This window comes from Pezoporus flaviventris, unplaced genomic scaffold (genome assembly GCF_033815535.1).
Source record: "Pezoporus flaviventris isolate CSIRO_AGI_PZ_B2104156 unplaced genomic scaffold, CSIRO_AGI_Pfla_v1 ptg000025l, whole genome shotgun sequence".
NCBI lineage: Eukaryota > Metazoa > Chordata > Aves > Psittaciformes > Psittacidae > Pezoporus > Pezoporus flaviventris.
In genome coordinates this window covers 7,378,191-7,397,435 of record NW_026892573.1, presented here as the reverse complement: position 1 = coordinate 7,397,435, position 19,245 = coordinate 7,378,191, and the positions used below count along the sequence as shown (strand labels likewise).

Genomic DNA, 19,245 nt, shown 5'->3' with positions numbered 1-19,245 from the left:
ACATAAAGATTAAGCTGAGAATAGCTTGTACACTATTTCTAAAGCTGAACTGCCTCTCTTAACAAGTACTTACAGTAGCCTGATGAAAATAAGTTAAGTATATTTTTGAAATTGCACAGCCAGTCTGTAAAGTTACAGGTTTTTAAAGTTTTGCTTTGATATCATCTGGCTAATGAAACTCTCCACAAACACGTGTAAACTTCTAACACAGATGTACTGTCTGCTCATAAACAAATGCTTTTACTGTAGCATGTAACCTACGTTAAATGAAGAGATATTTGATAAAATTCTAGGAGTGATAAAGTCAACTTAATGATGCTGACTTCAATACCAAGTTCTAGAGATGATATTGGGTTAACTTGAAGAGCTGCTGTTACAGCTGACTACTCAGAAGCATTCTCCAAACCGATCTTCATCCCAACCAGTTGACTGCTTTTACCTGTTTGTCATTGTATGTCTGCTGTGGGTTGAAACCTGTATTACAGTCCTGTCAGTACAAGACGACTGGGGGAGAACAAAAATTTCACGTTTTCTAAAAAATGCATCAACAAAAGTACTATAAGCCTCTATAGTACAGGTCTATATATACAGTATGAGTTAGCTATTCCTATAGTGAAGGCTGTCCTATGAAACTGTTAACTTGGGAAAAAAAGCATTCTGAAATTATTTTACAGGTTTCATTTACTTTCCCAGTATACTCTGCAAAGATTAAAGTAGGGGGAAAAAATCCCTCTAGGTTAAAAGATTTTAAACCTAACTGTGATTACTTAAGAATTCATCATCACTTATACCTGCTTAGCCAGACTAATTAGTCTCCCAAGCAAATAGGGCAGAGTTTTATATTCCTCCCTTACTTTAAAAGCTTTCCCACTCATCAAAAAATCCTCCAGGCTACAGTCAGTCCCCACCACTTCTGCAGGTGGTGAAGGGCTGATGAAAGTTACTTGGATCATCTTCCAAGCTAGCAAGTTTGATGGTAAGCTTCCCAGGATACGATCCAATGACTGTTTAATGTAAAATGAATGCACAGCCTGGAAGCAGAGGTTAGAATCAAGGCATCCTTCCTTCCATGACAGCCACAGCCAGGCTTGCTCTTCCACCATCTCTTCATCTCACAGCTCCAAATATTTTGCACTCCTATCTAAAGTGGCACAGACATGAAGGTGATTCCAATACTTCAAGCTATAATACAACAAATTCCCATAATAATCTGTCTTGAATTTCCCCAGGTTTAAACTGAAACCAGCATGTTATTCCCAAGCCACCAAGATAATGACTAGTCTGTTATATAGGAAAACGCTAACCTCCTTTATCGCACACAATGACTTTTGACTGAATTCATAACTTACAATGCACTCAGTGCTATCATCATTCATTAGGCATAAATCAAAACACATCTATCAAATTAGATACCAGTGAGAATTAAACATAACCCAAACTGACTAAAATAGGATTGTCATGACAACTTGTTCAGCCCTTCCAAGACTGGAACAGCTCTGGACATACCTAGCATTTAGTCACAGGTTCACTCATTCACAGAATCATTTAGGTTGGAAAAGACCTTTAAGATCACCAAGTCCAAAGGTTAACTTGGCACTGCCAAGTCCACCACTAAACCATATCACTGAGTGCCACATCTACATGTCTTTTAAATACCTCTAAGGGATGGTGATTCAACCACTTTCTTGCGCAGCCTGTTCCAATGCTGACAAACCTTTTGGTAAAAAATTTTTTTCCAATATCCAATCTACACCTCCCTGGCACAACTTGTTATCTGCTAGAAGATACCAACATCCACCTTGCTGCAACTTCCTATCAGGTAGTGGCAGAGAATGATAAGGTCCCTCCTGAACCTTCTCTTCTCCAGACTAAACAACTCCAGTTCCCTCAGACTAAACAACTCCAGTTCCCTCAGACTAAACAACCTCAGTTCCCTCAGCTACTCCTCATCAGACTTATTCTCTAGGCCTTTCACCAGCTTCATTGCCCTTCTCTGGACCCACTCCAGCACCTCAATGTCTTTCTTGGAGTCAGGGGCCCAGAACTAACATAGAATCCGAGCTGCGGCCTCACCAACACCAGAGGGACGATCGCTGCCCTGGTCCTGCTAGCTAGACTATTTCTGATACAGGCCAGGATGCTGTTGGCCTTCTTGGCCACCTTGGGATACTGCTGGCTCATGTTCAGCCAGCTGTTGACCAACAGCCGCAGGTCCTCTTCCATGGAGCAGCTTTCCATTTTCTCATACAGGTGTTTAATGATTAGATTTGTATGAAAATTAGGTTCCCACAGGCACCTAAGTGTTTGGGTGGATAGTTCACCCTTGGCATACAGCCTTCATGCCTTAACTGGGACATGGCTAACTTCCATATTTGGATCCAAAATGTCTGATTTATTCTGGAGACAAAGCATGCTGCTCATCGATAAAACCTGACAGAATGTACTAGGTACAGTCTTACTCCTGACACCCTCTACAACAGTAACAAAACTGCTACCTGTCTGACTGTGTCATCAATCTAGAGGAAAAAATAATCAATGCTTTCTTGACAATACAATATTAAATTTCTCTACAATGCCACTGATCTAGCCTTGAAGACTAAAGGTATAAACTTCACACCAACGTGGGTGTATGCTACATGTACCACCAAAAGCCTTTTCTCTGTCAGTAGTCAAAGGCAGCAATCTATACAAGTCAGTGCCCATAATTTGATCAGACAGTACAATGTGGTATGTCCACCAGTTGCAGATGCCTTTTCTTTTTAGTTTTGAGGACAAATACAGACAGAAAGGACTTTGAAAAGGGAGAAGTACTGTGTGGCAAAAAGAGAAGTCAGCTAAAATGGACAAAAGGTTGGCATCAAAATAAGCAAAAATGCTCAGTAAACATGCCACTGTATGACACTTGACAGGGATATAAAATGGGCACAGACAGCTTTTGAATCAGCAGACCCAGATAGCTTGCATTCAAGACTTCTGGAAGAAGAGATCTACTAAGATCTTTGAAAAAGACTTACAAATACTTGAGTCCTGGGAAACTCTCAGACTTCTGAAAGAAAACCGAAGTCTTGCATTAAATACTCTATTGTAAATGAGCAAATGGGACAATCTAGAGGGGCTAGTAAACAGTGATCTGAGACCAAATAAAAGGGAACAGTTGACACTGGATGCTATTTGTAAACAATTAAAAGACAAGTATGATTGATGGAGGAAAAGCTTATCCAATTAATTTGATGTGAATCTTCCAGTGACATAGTGCTGACAAAGGTACAAGAGAACTGGAAAAACAATCCTAAACCTTATTTGGAATTATGTAACATTTCTCATCAACAAAAATACAGAACAGATATTACATGGATTAAAACTGGACAGACAGACCTTAAATATTAATAGTGAATACAGAGTTGTTGAGCATGTGAATTTCCAATAGGAAGGGATGGTATCAGTTGTCGGCTTCTCATAACAGAACATGTTTTAGCTCTTAAGGGGGGAAGAGAGGGTGGGGGGGAGAGGGACAGAAAAAAGGGAAGTCAGAAGGTAGTCCGGAAATGACAAACCATGACAGGGATAAGAGACCAAGTCATTTTACTCCACTAAAATGACATGAATAGCTTAAAAAGCTAGGCATAACAAAAGGGTTTAATAAAGGTAAAGCTATTCTTTCTAAAACAATTGTCTCCAGTTTGCTAATGTACAGTAGATACCTGATCAAAAGAGTAGTATGAGAGACTACAACTTCTTGAAAATATTGTTCCACATTGAAAATAGTAAAAGCAAAGTATGTGCATATAATTTCAGCCTTACTCCACACAAAACTGCTCTGGATGAAGAAGAAAAGCAACCTGCATCTGGACAACAGGTCAGGCTCCTCCTGCAGAGCCACTACAATTAATTCACTAGCTTATTGTCAGATTTCTGCACCACTGAAAACTAAAGCATGCAGCAGCCTTCAGAAGGGGTAAAATAACACGTGGGATAAATCTAAGGATTTACGTAAGGCCAACTCACTGCACAATTCTTGTGAACATATTAAAAAGGACCAGACAAGGAAAATGACACATTAGTTGAACAGATAGGAAATACACTGTTGCTAAGCACAGAAACAGCTGAGAAGTGTTTTTCTACTGGCGGCGCACTAAAGGCATGGTTATTTAGAAATCCATACTGACTCACACACAGCAACTACTGCATGAACAGATATCTCATTTCTTGTCTTGTTACTGAATGTACTGAACTAGTAGTAGACATTCAAAGTGTAATTCAGGATTAACTCAGCTGTCACTGTTCTTTCAGAATCTGCATTGAGACTGTCCTAGGATGCAAGAAAAGTATAAGGTCTCCTGAGATTTCAACCAAGTTGCATAGGTTAATGTTTTATATGTGACTTGGGTAGCAAACTACCTATTCCCCACTAACCCCAGCTCAATTGCTATTCATTTTCTTTACCACATGCATTTGAAAAGACCTTGAAAGATTTTTCTGAAAGCTATCAAAACTGAAGCAAATTGAAGGCATCTAAATTTACTGGACATGACTTGTTTAGAGACTGTGGGGCTTACGCCTGAGGAACCACTAGAGAATGGATTACACCAAGTTAAAAGGCTAAATGTTGTTAAGGCTTAATGACTGAGCTCCGCTCAACAGTTCAGTAAGCAAGTTTGCCTTCCTTACTATAATGACAATTAACTCAATCCTTAAATGCGTTCAGATTTGGTCCTTTACTGTTTCTGTGGCATTACACTCATGTTCTAAAGTCATATACAACTCTGCTTTTTACTGAGTCAATTGTTCATTAAGGGTTAAGGAATACTGTAAGGCTGAGATCACTGGACAGTGCATTTCCTCTGCATGTACAAAGGATCAGCTTTTCCATCTCCAAGAGACTAGCAGATCTTAACAACAGTCTCTGATGAACTCATCAGCATTAAATCATCTGGATAACCAAGGCAAAACATGAGTCAGCAGCATGCATCCTTGTAGTGATGAATGCTAACAGCATACTGGACTGTATTAGCAGAGAAGCACAACCAATGGGCTGAGGGAAGCAATTACTCCCCTCTACTCAGCATTTGTAAGGTGGCATCTGGAATACCACATCCAGCTTTGCTCTTCCCAGCCACCTCTTACTCCCCAGTATAAGACACACGCTACAAAGCCTGTTACTGAGCTTAGACCCATGAAGGACAAGGAGAAGCTGAGAGTACTGGAGCAGTCAGGGTCACTTACTGGCTGGATCCCACTACACCCCGATGCTCATTGAGAGCCTTGAATCAAACTCTTCTTGAAGGCATGCAGAAGTCCAAGAAGTGATGGACACATGCTAAACCACTTGAAATTTTGGCTGGCTGGGGGGGGCAGGAAAGACACCTTCACAATGAGAGTGGTGTAGCACTTGCATAGGTTGCTGTTAGAAGCTGCAAAAAATATCAATTCTGTATATCAGTAGCCTCCCAAGTGGGGTGCACAAGACAATCCCTTGGGGTATAAGGAGAAAATATTTTGTCTTTGATTTTTTCATCTTTATCTCATCCTTTTCTGTGCATGTTTTGTAGTGTACATATTGTATTAGCACAATAGCATATGCATATAATCTAAAAATGTACATATATCAGAGGTACACACTCAACATCTTTACTGATGGGGTGCACAGTCAACAAAGTTTGGAGACCACTGCTGTAGAAAGTCAAAACCTGACCATGCAAGGTCCTGACAAAGGGCTGAAGAAGGGAATCTCCAAAAGCCCTGAGACTTGTAAAAATTACTATCATGATTCCTTCCAAGTTTGCCATTCAGTTCAGAAGTCATAAGAGTGGACAAATGAAAGTGCACAAGACATACAAATATGTGAAAATGAGGAAAATTCTAGAAACAAAATACATGTCTAGAGTGAAAAGGAAATAACAAAGCATAGGCAACAGATGTTAAATTACTGTACTACTGGAAAAAGCTCAGATATAGTGATGTAGCTGGTACAGAAATGTATTAGAATATAATAATTACCCAGAAATCCATAAGATTGTAGCTAAGCTATTAAAGTTATGAAGCATGCTGAACAGTTTTGTGTTTGTTTTGAAGAATGAGAATAGAACAAAATGATTTTAATTCTCTTCCCCATATATTTACCATTTTTTCTAGTCACATAGTTTTTGATGTGGCAGCTACACTATACTAGCTTTTTCAGTTCTGAACTTATTTCAATTAATATGCAAGTTCTTTTAAAAATGTGATCTGTTCCTCTTAAAATATTTTCCTGGTTTAGAAAAGTGGTTCCTGGAAAACTTTTCCAAAAGAACAGGACTGTTATTTCTTGTCAGAAGGAAGCTGTCCTGTGGAACATCCCTAATTCACTAATTTAACAATCTCCTTTTAAGTGAAACTGAAATGGCTATTCCCTTCAGCCCCATTCATAATACTGAAATTGCAGATAGGAAATTATAAAGAAGTATCGTTTCATAAAATAAACCAACAAAGTCAAAATCTGACATTCACTAGAAATCCTACATAAAAACAGTTAAAAATTAAGATATACAAAATGTTTTAATAAGTATTGGAACTCCCAATAGGAAAAAAGAAGAATCTACAACCTCTATCATAAACATGGAAATACTTCAACTGCAGTTCTCCAGTTGTGTCACAGACACAAGAAATCTGAGAAATGCAATACATGCCTCTGTTCATAATATTTACCACTGGAAGGCAAACACTAGAAGTTGTGAAGTGAACGCAGTAGTGTGATAAAGAAAATACTGATTGATGAGCAAACGCAGGTTGCACTTGAACAGGCCAAATGGGTACTGCATCTGACTCACTCCCAATAGTTACTGCCTTGGCCAAAGCCAGGTTACCTTCATGCTCCAGGTTGTGAACACTAATGATTTAAGATCAGTTTCAAATGCAGTTCATGCATTTGTGTCATGGGTACTATAACTTATATGAGATTGCATAATAGATAACTGGAAACACTCCAGCTGTTCAAGTTTAATGAGTTTGTATTTACAAGCCAGCAGTTTTCTGAATCAGAGCCGAAGAGGCTAAGCTCTTACTAGGAGCTAATGTAGAAAACTAAACTTTTGAAGGTGAAGACTGCATAAAGAACTAGACACTGATAAATCAGTCATTCAGATAGGCATAATATGTTCACGGACACTTACCACCTCATCTTGTCCAGCACAACTGTTAAATTCTGGACTGTACATAACAAGACCATTGCAATGGAGACTACCTGAAAACACAACATTCCCGTTTTAAATGTTGTTAGTATTACTAGACTCTTAAAAAAAATCCCATCCACAGTCCTTATCTGGATGATGTACATATAACTTGAAGTCACTGCGTAAGAAGAATTCCGTACTTTCCAACTATTTGCCCCTCCCTCTTATACCTTCAAAGAAAAGAAGCCTGAACTGGTTCTGTAACTTTTAGGAAGTGATAAGTGCAATCATATCACAAATCAGAATTAATCTGTTCATTTTACACAGAACTAACTTGATAGTGTGCATTTTAAAATCAATGATTAAACTGTCAGCACCTGGGTGCAAAATTACATCTAGTCCTTAGAGGGTACATGAATCTGGTTCACTGTTGCACATTGTTTGGGTGCTACACTGTGGCCTCCTTTGTCTTACAGGAACAACTGCCTTTTTGGACACTTCTGGAATCATCCTCAAAAAGAAATTAAGAGAGTGAACTTCATAGCCTAATTTTCGCACCACTTAAAGATCTCCAATGCAATTCCACTTTATTTATACTATGTTGATCTAAACTATGGAGCTGTTCTGTTCTACACTCTTGTTACTCTCAAGAAATTCCTTAAGCTTTCCTAGTCTTACTTTTATACCACCTAAATTTGGTTCTTCAAGCTTCTGCCAGGACTGGACTTCCTTCAGTTTATTGTCTGAAAATCACTCGGGTTCAAAACCAGTTTGGCCTTTCCCAGTTAACCATTACTTTTGCCTTCATTTCTGTTGAAAAACATGCTTATTTTTTGAGAAAACAATCAAATTCAATGCCAAGAATCAAGCTACTTCCTCATTTGTTATCAACTCTCCCTTCTCTGAAGCTAGGAGCAGCAAGGACATTCTGAAAATATTTTTTATAAGATTCCTTTAAGGCAAACTAAAACCATGAATATATTTTTATCAATGTGGTGCAACTGGTCAGTGAGATAAATTTATTGCAGAGACAGCTGCCGGTGTTGGAGCTACAAGGACTGCATGATTCAAGCACAATGGGCAGCTTTTAAAGAACTCTTCTGAAAAAGCTTTTTCCTGCTCATTCTGAAAATTTAAAAACTATGCTATCCAAATGCAAGATGACATAGGATCAATGAGGCTACATGTCTAATAGCTTTTAAACTTTTTATCCACTGATTCTTTTTGGAAAACCTGCAGGTCTCTGCTCCCATAAGGAACAGGATAATAGCACAGAACATGACAAGTCAAGACAGGCTTATGGAAACTACTTCCTAAAAGTAAAAATACACCAGAAAAGAAGGTGTCTGAGGTCTAACACACACATTTGGGAGATATTCTTTTATCAAGACTTTAAACCGCTGTAAGTCAGTTCTGCTAAATCATTCTGGCAGCTTCTGCTCGCACCACTGCAAGCAACCGGTTAACAACATAGTGAATCATAGAACAGTTAGGGTTGGAAAGGACCTTAAGATCATCTAGTTCCAAACCCCCTGCCACAGACAGGGACACCTCACACTAAACCGTATCACCCAAGGCTCTGTCCAACATGGCCTTGAACACCGCCAAGGATGGAGCATTCACAACCTCCCTGAGCAACCCATTCCAGTACCTCACTACCCTCACAATACAGAACTTCTTCCTTATAGCCAATCTAACTTCTATTTAAGTTTTAACCCGTTACCCCTTGTCCTATCACTACAGTCCCTAATAAAGAGTCTATCCCCATAGTCTATCCTTATAGCCCCCCTTCAGGTCTCCATGCAGCCTTCTCTTCTCCAGGCTGAACAGCCACAACTTTCTCAGCCTGTCTTCATACGGGAGGTGCTCCAGTCCCCTGATCCTCCTCGTGGCCCTCCTCTGGACTTGTTCCAACAGTTCCATGTCCTTTTTATGTTGAGGACACCAGAACTGCACACAATACTCCAAGTGAAGTCTCACAAGAGCAGAGTAGACGGGCAGGATCACCTCCTTCGACCTGCTGGTCACGCTCCTTTTGATGCAGCCCAGGATACGGTTGGCTTTCTGGGCTGCGAGTGCACACTGAAGCTGGCTCATGTTAGGTTTCTCACTGACCAGTACCCCCAAGCCCTTCTCTGCAGGGCTGCTCTGAATTCTCTGCCCAACCTGTAGCTGTGCCTGGGATTGTTCCAACTTAGGTATAGGACCTTGCACTTGGCATGGTTAAACTTCATAAGGCTGGCATCATCCCACCTCACAAAGCATGTCAAGGTCCCTCTGGATGGCATTCCTTCCCTCCAGCGTACCAACCAAACCATACAGCTTGGTGTCATCGGCAAACTTGCTGAGGGCGCACTCAAACTTGCTGAGGGCGCACTCAAACTTGCTGAGGGCGCACTCAAACTTGCTGAGGGCGCACTCAAACTTGCTGAGGGCGCACTCAAACTTGCTGAGGGCGCACCCAGCAGTGAATTTAAACTGTTGGACAGATATAGCTTAAAACTGATCTTACAGAAATCACACAGTTTCAACACAGAACAGTTGTCTGATCCATTTCATTTAAACAAATACACAAATGCCAAACATAGGTATAAGCAGAGAGGAACTGTTTCTTCCAGTGTCAATGAACAGCATTCATAAAGCTACAGACAGCAACAAGGTCAAGAGATAGTTACCCTGGCAGGCACTACACTTTTCCAAGGTTAAACTTAATCACAATGGTACTGCAGCAGTTACTTGCACACCATATAGAAAAAAATAGTCAAACAGCATCTCAAGCTGAATGATACTCCTGAAGACTGAATATGCTATTCAATGGAGAGTTCTCTAATAGAGGAGTCTCTGCAACTACTGAAAGGGAAGACCAGCAAGAGCAGGTTTCTCGGATAATACCAGAACTCCTTTCTCACAAGTTCCACCCCATCGTTCAAGAAAAATGTTAGTAAGTCAAAACACTATGGGACCAACCAGCTTGATTGCCCCATCAAGTCTAGAGGACAAAGCTGCCCTCAGTTTCCCATTTTACACATGAAGTTGCAACACCAAACACTTGTCAATTTGTTAACAAGAATAAGCCCACAAAATCAGAAACTAATCTATTTGCAGCTGTATTGTCATGACATACATAATTAAATGTACCCAAGTACTTTTAAGAAATACTACTTGAATCACGGTAATTTATCCCCATGCCATTGAGTGGAATGTGCATGTATACTAATACTGTTATATGTGGGAAGTCAAGTTATTAGCAAGCCTAAAGAAATTAAAACAGATCACATTTCAGCTGCACCTAAGACTGATCACTGTCAACAGTCATTACTCATTTCTGCAGCTTCTTTTAGACCTCATTTCTTAGTACTTTGTTTCAACATCTCCAATCTACCTCCATACTGGACTAAAAGGGTAAAAATCCAGTTTTCTTTAAGTATGGTCTTCCCATTTACATTTTTAATAGACTCTATAGGATCTGCTGAGACACAGTAACTCTTGCGATTTATATTTACTCTTACTGTAGCAAGTCCCCTAACAGCTTATCAATAGGTATTTTTAAATATTAGTGTAAAGTTATTGTTCTTTCTCATTCCCAAGACACCTCAAGTCACCAAAGTTTGTGTTGAATTTCCTTACCCAGTTAATTTCTGCTTATGGATTAGTTTTCAGCTACATGCATTTTTTTTTTTTCACATACGATTACTACTTGATTTGCTACCACCATCTAAAAAATGTGTTTCTCTGCTCTACAGTAAAGCTAATTCACTTGATACTCTGCTGCTTGTATCTCAGTTTCCTTCTGTCAAGCCATCTAGTAGATACAGTTCTTCCAGTTAAAAGAAAAACAAACTGAACCAAACCCCGCAGTTTAAGTACTGGAAGTTAGAGAAGGATTTATTTTGTAATCAAAGGAGCAAGATATGGTACTAAGTATACTACATTAGCGAGGGGAAATGAGACAGCAGCTTGGCAGTAGCCCATGCTTGTAAGATCTTGTGTAAGTAAAGCTTGGGCTTTGTTTACCAGACACTGGATTTGTACACAGAGGAAACTCAATAGTACTTAAAAGGAAGCACTTGTTAACTACAGGGTTTTTTACTTTATACTTCAAGTAACAGTAAAGTTGAGGTGAAAATGAACTTAAACCTACAACTTATTCAAGACCAAATGACATTAAGAACTGAGCTTCATAGATTTAAACGCAACCAACATACAAAAACCCCAAAGCAAACACGAAAAGAACTGCCATGCAGAAGGTAAAGTTACCATCTGTGTGCCACATATTTCTTTTCACTCCCAGCTACTGGATAAAGTTCCTATCTATCTACACCTGTCATAGGATAAATACTTTTGGACCTTGTTATTTTTCCTGTGGAGAATTCCCCAGACTTGGATAAATAGTTTTTTTCAAATCATGGACTGCATTGATTCAATTTTGTAAATTTTCATAGCTGTGAAACAGGTTTTTTGATGCTGTATTATAGAAGCCTGTAGCCAGGAAGCAGAAGGACTTGTTTTAGTGCTTTGGGAAAGCAGAAGACATTTATCAGATCTTAGAAAATGACATAGTTCTTTTTTACTAATGAATTATAAAGATGAGATCTACTGGTTAAACTAGGGTTGAAAACTTGAGTTGGCAGAATGGAAATTATCTACATTATGCCCTAAGTAATTAAAGATATATATATTTTTCATTAACTATAAATGTACAACACTTCCATTTCCTAGAAATGAAGAGGTTTTGCAGCATATCTTTTAATATGTCCGAAATGCTTCAGAACAATTCTGAAAACAAAGCTGGGGGGTGTGTGTGGGTACACTATAGATGTATTCAGCACTCCTATTTTACTTCTGCAAACTGCTGTTGGGATGGCATTTGGCAATCAAGATGCCAAACAGAAAAAGAGGGTGCCAGTGTTAACCTAGGTGATGTTTTGGGACAGTATGACCAGAAGAGGATCCACACATCCTGGAAAAGCAAAAACTTATGGGAGATAAAAATATTAATTCAGTTAAGCAAACTGGTAGATACACAGGTAGGTCTGATGAGACTCAGACCAACAAATGGGCTTGCCTAGACATAAATGGTGAAAGTTTATTTGGAACCATGCGCGCAAAGAGGGAAAAGTATGTCCAGTCTAACTCAAACTGGGAGGTGCTGTGAAGACACTGGCAATGAATCTGGTGTTGAAGTTTTAATAAAGGGTTTAGAAAATGCAAGGATATTCTATTCTTGATGTACTATATCTGTAAAGAGAAAAGCATTCTAAACCAATACATCCACGAAGAACTGTAATACAGTCCTCTACACAACTGTGCCATCATAATGAAGAACAACAGTTTCTGCAGCACATATTCTAACCAAAACAGATTATTAATACAACCAAGAAAGGGTCCATGACGTAGCAGATGAGTATAAAAAGACTTCTCATTACACAGTGGAGTCCAGCATGAATACAACAGCTAAAAAGAACTATTACTGACAAAAGCGCATAGCAAACTATATTTCCATTTAAATTTTGTTGAAGTCATGTATGACAGCTTAGCAAAAAAGTCTGAGCATTTTCACTGGTTACAGGCTAAACAGTATGTGAGCAGCTGGAACAGGACCAGATCTCTGCAGGGCGGACAGAACACCACCTTCAAAAATACTTGTTCTATCTGAAACTAATGTAACTTAATTGGAACAATTAAAGAGGAAAACCTACAAGACCTACAAAACCTATACTATTAAGTGTTACAGACACTTTCTAAACATCCTTCTACTCATCAGCCCTACAAAATACAGATCCCAAGGTGACAATGCAAAACATTACCAAACATAAACAAAACCACAAAAGTTTATGGACGAGTTTAAGAAAAAAAAGCTAACAGTGTTTTTCTACTGGCACCAAGTGAACATCAGCATTAAGAAAGCTTTAAGTTTACTGTACAGGAAAAGAATGAGCAAAAAACCAGTCATTTCTGTAGCTCAGGAAACATTGGCCTCAGAAGCAAAATAAACATTGTTTGTGTTTGCTGAACAGAAAAAGCAGCAATGTACTTATTCTGAACTGTTATCACTTTCCTGAGATACAGATGGTATCTTTTAGTTAAGCTAAAGAATTGACAGTCCAAGTCAAGTCTATTTTTACTAGATCTGGTTCTACAGGAAAAGCAATGGCTCACAATTCAGCTCGTGCACTATAAACTGCAGCCAAGTTCAATTTTGCTACAAATTGCTTGGGAATTTCCCCAAGCCAACAGTCTTAAAGAAACAGATGATAAAATATAGAAGTGTTATTGACAGATATAAAGAAGAGAATCCAATTCATATCTCAGGTCACAGAAATGCAGTGATGAAACACGACATGTTACCTGTAGACATTTTAGCAGAGATTGAACTAGAAATCCCATAACAATTAGAAGCTGGAGGTCAGAAAAAAAGGTACAGAGTTGCTGTATGCTGAAGGAAGATAAAAATTCCTCAGATTTTAGGAGGCACTGACAACAAACATCAATAGCTGCAGACATCAATATTATCTGGGAAGCAGGTCTGCAGCTCCCAAAAACTGTCTTCTCCAGTTATTTGTCTGAGAATGACCAAGACTGTATCTCTGTCAGGTCACCCAATCTAGCCCCAAAAAGGTGACTGGGCTGGGTTATAGATTTTGCCAGTTTGACAGAGATATCAATAGACAAATCAGAACACGAGCACTTAACACCTTTCGAGTATTCAGTATTTCTAGAGACCAACACATTTACAATATCATAAACCATTTCAGAAGTCACCTGCTGGCAGAAGTAAATTAGTGTATTGCCTAAAAACATTTAGAAGTTAAAATCATTTAGGAGAAAATACTGACAAAGATGAAAAATTGTATCAGTCCTGAAGTCAGAGGGTTTTGCTTCCCAGTAAGTAAGCCCTAAGACAGAATGCTGCTGAAGCACATTCAGGTAAGTAGTTGAAGCTGCAATAATAATTATGAAGGATCTCTTCAAGATATCTTGAACCAAAGTGATCATCAGTGTAACACTGACTTAGCTGATGTAGGTCCAAATTCAAGTGAAATTAAATGGTCACAAGGCAAAGAATAACAAACAAAAGCATCGCAAGACCAATAGGACTCACAGACCAAAGCAAATGACTTATTAGTCTGAATCATAATTCAAATTTCTGCAATTCTGTTACATCATTGCCTACAAAAATCAAAAGGCTTAAGTTTACAAATCAGTAGATACTCCAACTTGAAAAAGGTAGAAATGCTACCAATAGATTGAAATCAGGTAACTTCAGTGTTGTATGTAATCACCTTAGCTTCACATAACTCATACACATGGAGCTTGTCATACAGCAAAAAGCCTTGAAAGATTCTCCATCTGCCCTGAAAAAACTGAGAGAATAATCTAATTCTGTTTTAATATTATCATCAACAGCAGTCAGCCTGTGACTCTGCTCAAAGCAGACTTATCCTGACCGAGTGATCTAAGCAACTGACCACCAAGTGCTGACCTTCCTGAGAACAAGGATCTGCACCTCTCAACTAAGCTTTCATCTGCCAAAATCAGTGCCCAATGACCTGATGTAAGGGATTCAGCATGCCAATTCCACCCCCCCACCCCCCCATCCCCCAAGCCACCAGAAAAAACATTCTGGTGTAGTTTCCCAAAACAAATCCCAGATTCAACCCATATGCATCAAGATGACTTTGGTACACTCTGTATATGCAGAGTGAATTTAGAATTAGGTGCTGTTTCCAAACTTGATCAGTACCCTTCCTGTGCCTCCGCTTAATAGCAATACCAGATACTAAGAACTCTAAACAAATTGCAACACTGAGAGCTATAGGTACTCATCTATTTCATACTGTCAGTTATGTGCACAGCCTTCTCCCTACCTGAAAGCTTCCTACTTCCCCATTTGTCATGTGATGAAATTTCAGTTATTTGAGACCATTTCCTTGGTAAAAAAAATAAAAGGCAGGAAAAAAATTAACTGATTGTACTTTCTGAATCTGAAGGACTGCCAAGTTGCTGAGATTCATACTATTTCACAACACAGAATATTGTTTATTGTGCATCTATGGATGCACATTCACATCATGGCTACAGTTAAATTTCTATGCTGCGTAAAACAGAAAGTTGCCCATTGCCATAACAACAAAACAGCTTTTTTAAGCACAAAGCTTAGCAGGACTGAGACCTGTAGCTTTTAAAACAGAAGCTACCAAGTACTTAGCAGCTAAAAAAAATAAGAGATTTGAAGTCTTCACAATAATTGAAGATATTTATATGCATTTGAATAAATGGAGGCTTAAATTCTAAACCCAAAGAACATTTTACAGAAATTACTTCATAACATGATATGTTCTGGAATAACACTCGACATCTAAGGTAGCTAAGGAATTGTCTTTGACAAGGTTAAACAAATTATTAACACGTCTTGAGATGCCACTCATAAAAGCAAGATTTGCTCCTAGCCAACGTATTTTCTCTTTTCCAGTGCTTATTTTCTTTACTTCGCACTAGAAAAATCAGCTGAAAAGTTTCATTTTTGCTTTTAATTGCTTTCACTTTCTAGTTGCCTGGAAGTAACAAAAAGTTTCTGTTTAGGTTTAATACCAGTCTTGGGTAACACTCAGGAAAGGAAGAATCAGGGGGGAATCTAGCTGAAAGAATAGCTCTGCTAGCACTAGGCAAGATGGTTATACTGTTTTAGGAAAGATTTTTTTATCTACATACAGAAACATAGGTTCAGTCCCTTTAGCCGAGAATTCTGAGGGAATCCTTACGGCTTAGCCGGAGAACACCACCACCACCGAAATGAGGTGTTGAAAACCACCACTTCCTTCTCCTCCCCGCCTGTCACAGTCAGCTCAGCTGTCCTGGTCGCGCTTCGCATCTGCTTCTCCACGAACAACGGCCCTTTTCCCGCTGCAGCCGCCAGCCCTGCCCCGGGAGCCAGCCTCGCCGCCCAGCGCTGACAGGAGGATTCCCCGCCCGGCCGGGAGAGGCATCGTCGAGCGGCAGAGAAGCCCGGGAAGAGTGACAGAAAGTTTCTTCAGGGGGGCTCCGGCCGAAGACGCCGGCTCCCGGCTATCCTCGGGCAAGCGTCTCCTCAGGGGCCAGGCTGCTGCTGCCACCGCCCGCCCGCCTCAGGGGCAGGTGGAAGCACTGCCCCAGTCCCCTCGCACCCCTCTCCCCGCCCTGCCAAGGGGAAAGGGGGGGGTTTGTCAGCCACCTCGGGGCGGCAAACGAGCCTACTCACCGCCATGGCCCCGCCGGCTCTCCCGGCTAACGGTTCGGTCTCCGGCACCGGCGGGCAGCAGCAGCCAGGCGGGCAGCGGAGAGGAGTTCCCGATGGCGCAGCTAGGGCAGGGGCGGTGCAGCTCGGGCAGGGGCGGCGCCGCGCCGGCCGCTTCCTCCACCCCCTGACCCGCCCACCCGAGGTACCTGCGCCTCGAGCGCCGCCGCTCCGCCGCGTTTTCCTCCTCTCCCCGCACCTGTCACTGTCGCCCCCGGCCGCCACCGCTGCTGCTGTCGCGGCCTCTGCCACGCCGCCTTGCCCGCCGCTGCGCGGTCGCCATCTTTGCGGAGGGCTGGGAGGGGCCACAAGGGGGCAGTGGACTCTCGGGGCGCAGTGCGCATGCGCGGGAGGAGCCCATAAACTGGCGGGGTGCGTGCCTCTGGCTGTGGGAGGGGCGGGGCCACATATATGGGCGGGGCTTTCGACGGCCTGAGGGGCGGGGCCTGAGGGAGGGCGGGGCCGTGTCTGTGGGGCTGGGGCCTGGGGCCTGGGCGTGGGGCTGGACCTTGGCCATGACGTTGGACTTGGGGTCTGGGCTTAGACCTGGGTGGGCTTTGGGTGGTGGCCTGGCCCTGGGTGAGCCCTTGGTTTATAGCGTGAAGGGTAGGAAGGACTATTAACACAGCAAAAGTCAAAGGACTTTTAATCCAGTTGCCCTGAGGCCAAGCAGAGGTTCCACGAGTGCATGACCGTGAGCACCTGTGATATGCCCTGTCCACTGCCCAAGCACATCATGTCCAACATCTGAGGGAAAAGGGGAAGAAACGTGATTTGCCAGGTGCTTATGCAGGGAGGAGCTATCTTCTCTCAACACCTGCAAATCTCAGCTGATATCCTGAATGCTAATTTGTGGCTATCCTTTGCTTAATGTTTGTCTTTTCAACTGTTACGGATCAAAATTGTTTTATTACAGTGTTTAGCTTAATGACCTTTTACAGCAGTGGACTGAACAGAATGAGATGTTTTATAAAGTGGTTTTGTTAATTTGCCTGTAAGTTTTCTGTTATTAAGTTGCTATTTCTCTTGCATTTCAGGGGTGTTCATATCATTTTTATAGCTTAACAGCAGGCAGAAGGTCGCTCCTATCGACAAAGGATGTACCTACTGATCTTTTGCCCTCCTGGTTGCTCTCTCTAGGCCCCCTTTCCAGAACTCAACATTTCACTGGTGAACAGCATCCTAGACTATGGTATGTTGGATCTCAAAAACTAAAGAGACCTGGGCTTGATCAATATTTGGATGAGATATCTGGTTAGGTACTGCAGAAAGTGCTGCTGCTGATTCATACAGTGGCATTCGTCTGTCTATGAGTCAGGGCTCAACAAATGCCACTGCACAGCATTTGTGGATTGTACCATCCAGGGGCATAAAACCAGAGATCTTTGCCAATTGCAGCTGTTAGGGGATCGCTGATTTTCCTACTTTACTTCAGTTGCAATCCAGGTTTCCAGAATTAGCCAGCAGTTTTGGTAGAATATAGCAAAGGGTTTCCAATGTTTCTTTTGTCAGGCACCACTCACTGGTGGTGGTGGGCCAGGAATGGCACTGGCAACAGTGGCCATAGGCATCGTTGTAGGCAGCCACAGATGCTGGCTTTGTGTCAGACCGTATGGTTTTGAATTGGTGCATGGAGCACTGATTGTAAATGCCCTGCTGCCTGAGAGCCCTGGGAGAGAGCACTCTACATGCCTTCTTCTGGCTTCCCAGGGATGATGCTCCATCACAATTCCTTGCAGGGGAAATTCAGAAATCTGTGCAATGCTGTGGGTGTATGCATATGGACATACAGCTGAGACAGGGAAAAGATGAGAGTCTTTAGGGCTCTTCTCCCCATCCAAACACTGGTCCTAATGGTGTGTAAATTTGCATTGCATGACACAGTCCTTCGTCTCCTTCCTTCCTTTTTAGGTCATAGTTATAAAAATAGGTTTATACAAAATCCCTTTTTCTTCAATTAAAATCACCTGGAAATAATTCTGAATAATATAAAAAATGGGTGGAAGGCATGGGAGAACCAATATGGTAAACTCTTTCTCTTTTTAGGAGCTCATGTGAATAAACTTATTTTTCTAAACCAAAACGAAACTAGATTGGAATTATTTACCAGTCTAAATTGCCTATAGAAATTTCAGGTACTTCTAGGTGACTGACCAAATACTCTTGATTTCATCCATTGTAGAACTTCCCAAAAGGACCCATGGAGACAGAATTTCTTTACAGTATTGTATCAGATATACATCCAAGTGCTAATGATGAACATTCATGAAATTGATATTATAGCTAAGCCTAGTAGAGTGGAGATGGGAAGATAAATCCATCAAGGGAATCTTTTGCAGAGTACCCTCTTAAGATACAGTCTTGACTGTATCGTTATGCTTTATGCTTCCCTTCTGTGGATCTCATTTCTTCAGTCAAACAAAGCTACTGCCTTCAGAGAACTGTGAAGAATTGGTGTTACAACAGTCATTATTTCATGTTTGCATTAAGTTGTATTTACTCATCAAAGTATGTAGCAATGTAGTGCCTGGGATCAGAACTGGGCAACTCACAATAATTTTAAAATCTACATCACTTGATCCAGTTCTCCAATTCTCTCCACCCTTGCAAGATACGCCATCCCTGGAAACATTCAAGTCCAGGTTGGATGGGGCTCTGAGCAACCTGATCAGATGAAGATGTCCCTGCACATTGCAGGAGAGTTGGAATAGATGACCTTTAAAGGTCCATTCCAATCCAAATTATTCTATGAACTATTCTATGATGAAACAAGGAAACCCTCTAGTTCTGAAGTTAAAATAAGTTGGAGAGTTCAGCAGGTCT

General features: G+C 41.0%; 1 protein-coding gene across 4 annotated transcripts in view; it reads right to left on the bottom strand.

Annotated features, from left to right (window-relative positions):
• FNDC3A (fibronectin type III domain containing 3A) overlaps window positions 1–16,692 on the bottom strand; it is a 123,357-nt gene extending 106,665 nt beyond the window's left edge. For 2 of the 4 annotated variants that reach the window (XM_061457363.1, XM_061457371.1), the window contains exon 1: window positions 16,387–16,537. The gene's annotated coding sequence lies outside the window, so the exon portion shown is untranslated. Of the gene's footprint in view, window positions 1–5,223; window positions 5,709–16,386; window positions 16,538–16,571 lie in introns of those variants that run through there. The other 2 variants (XM_061457364.1, XM_061457365.1) reach the window with 2 other exon arrangements.
• Between the last annotated feature and the right edge of the window lie 2,553 nt (window positions 16,693–19,245).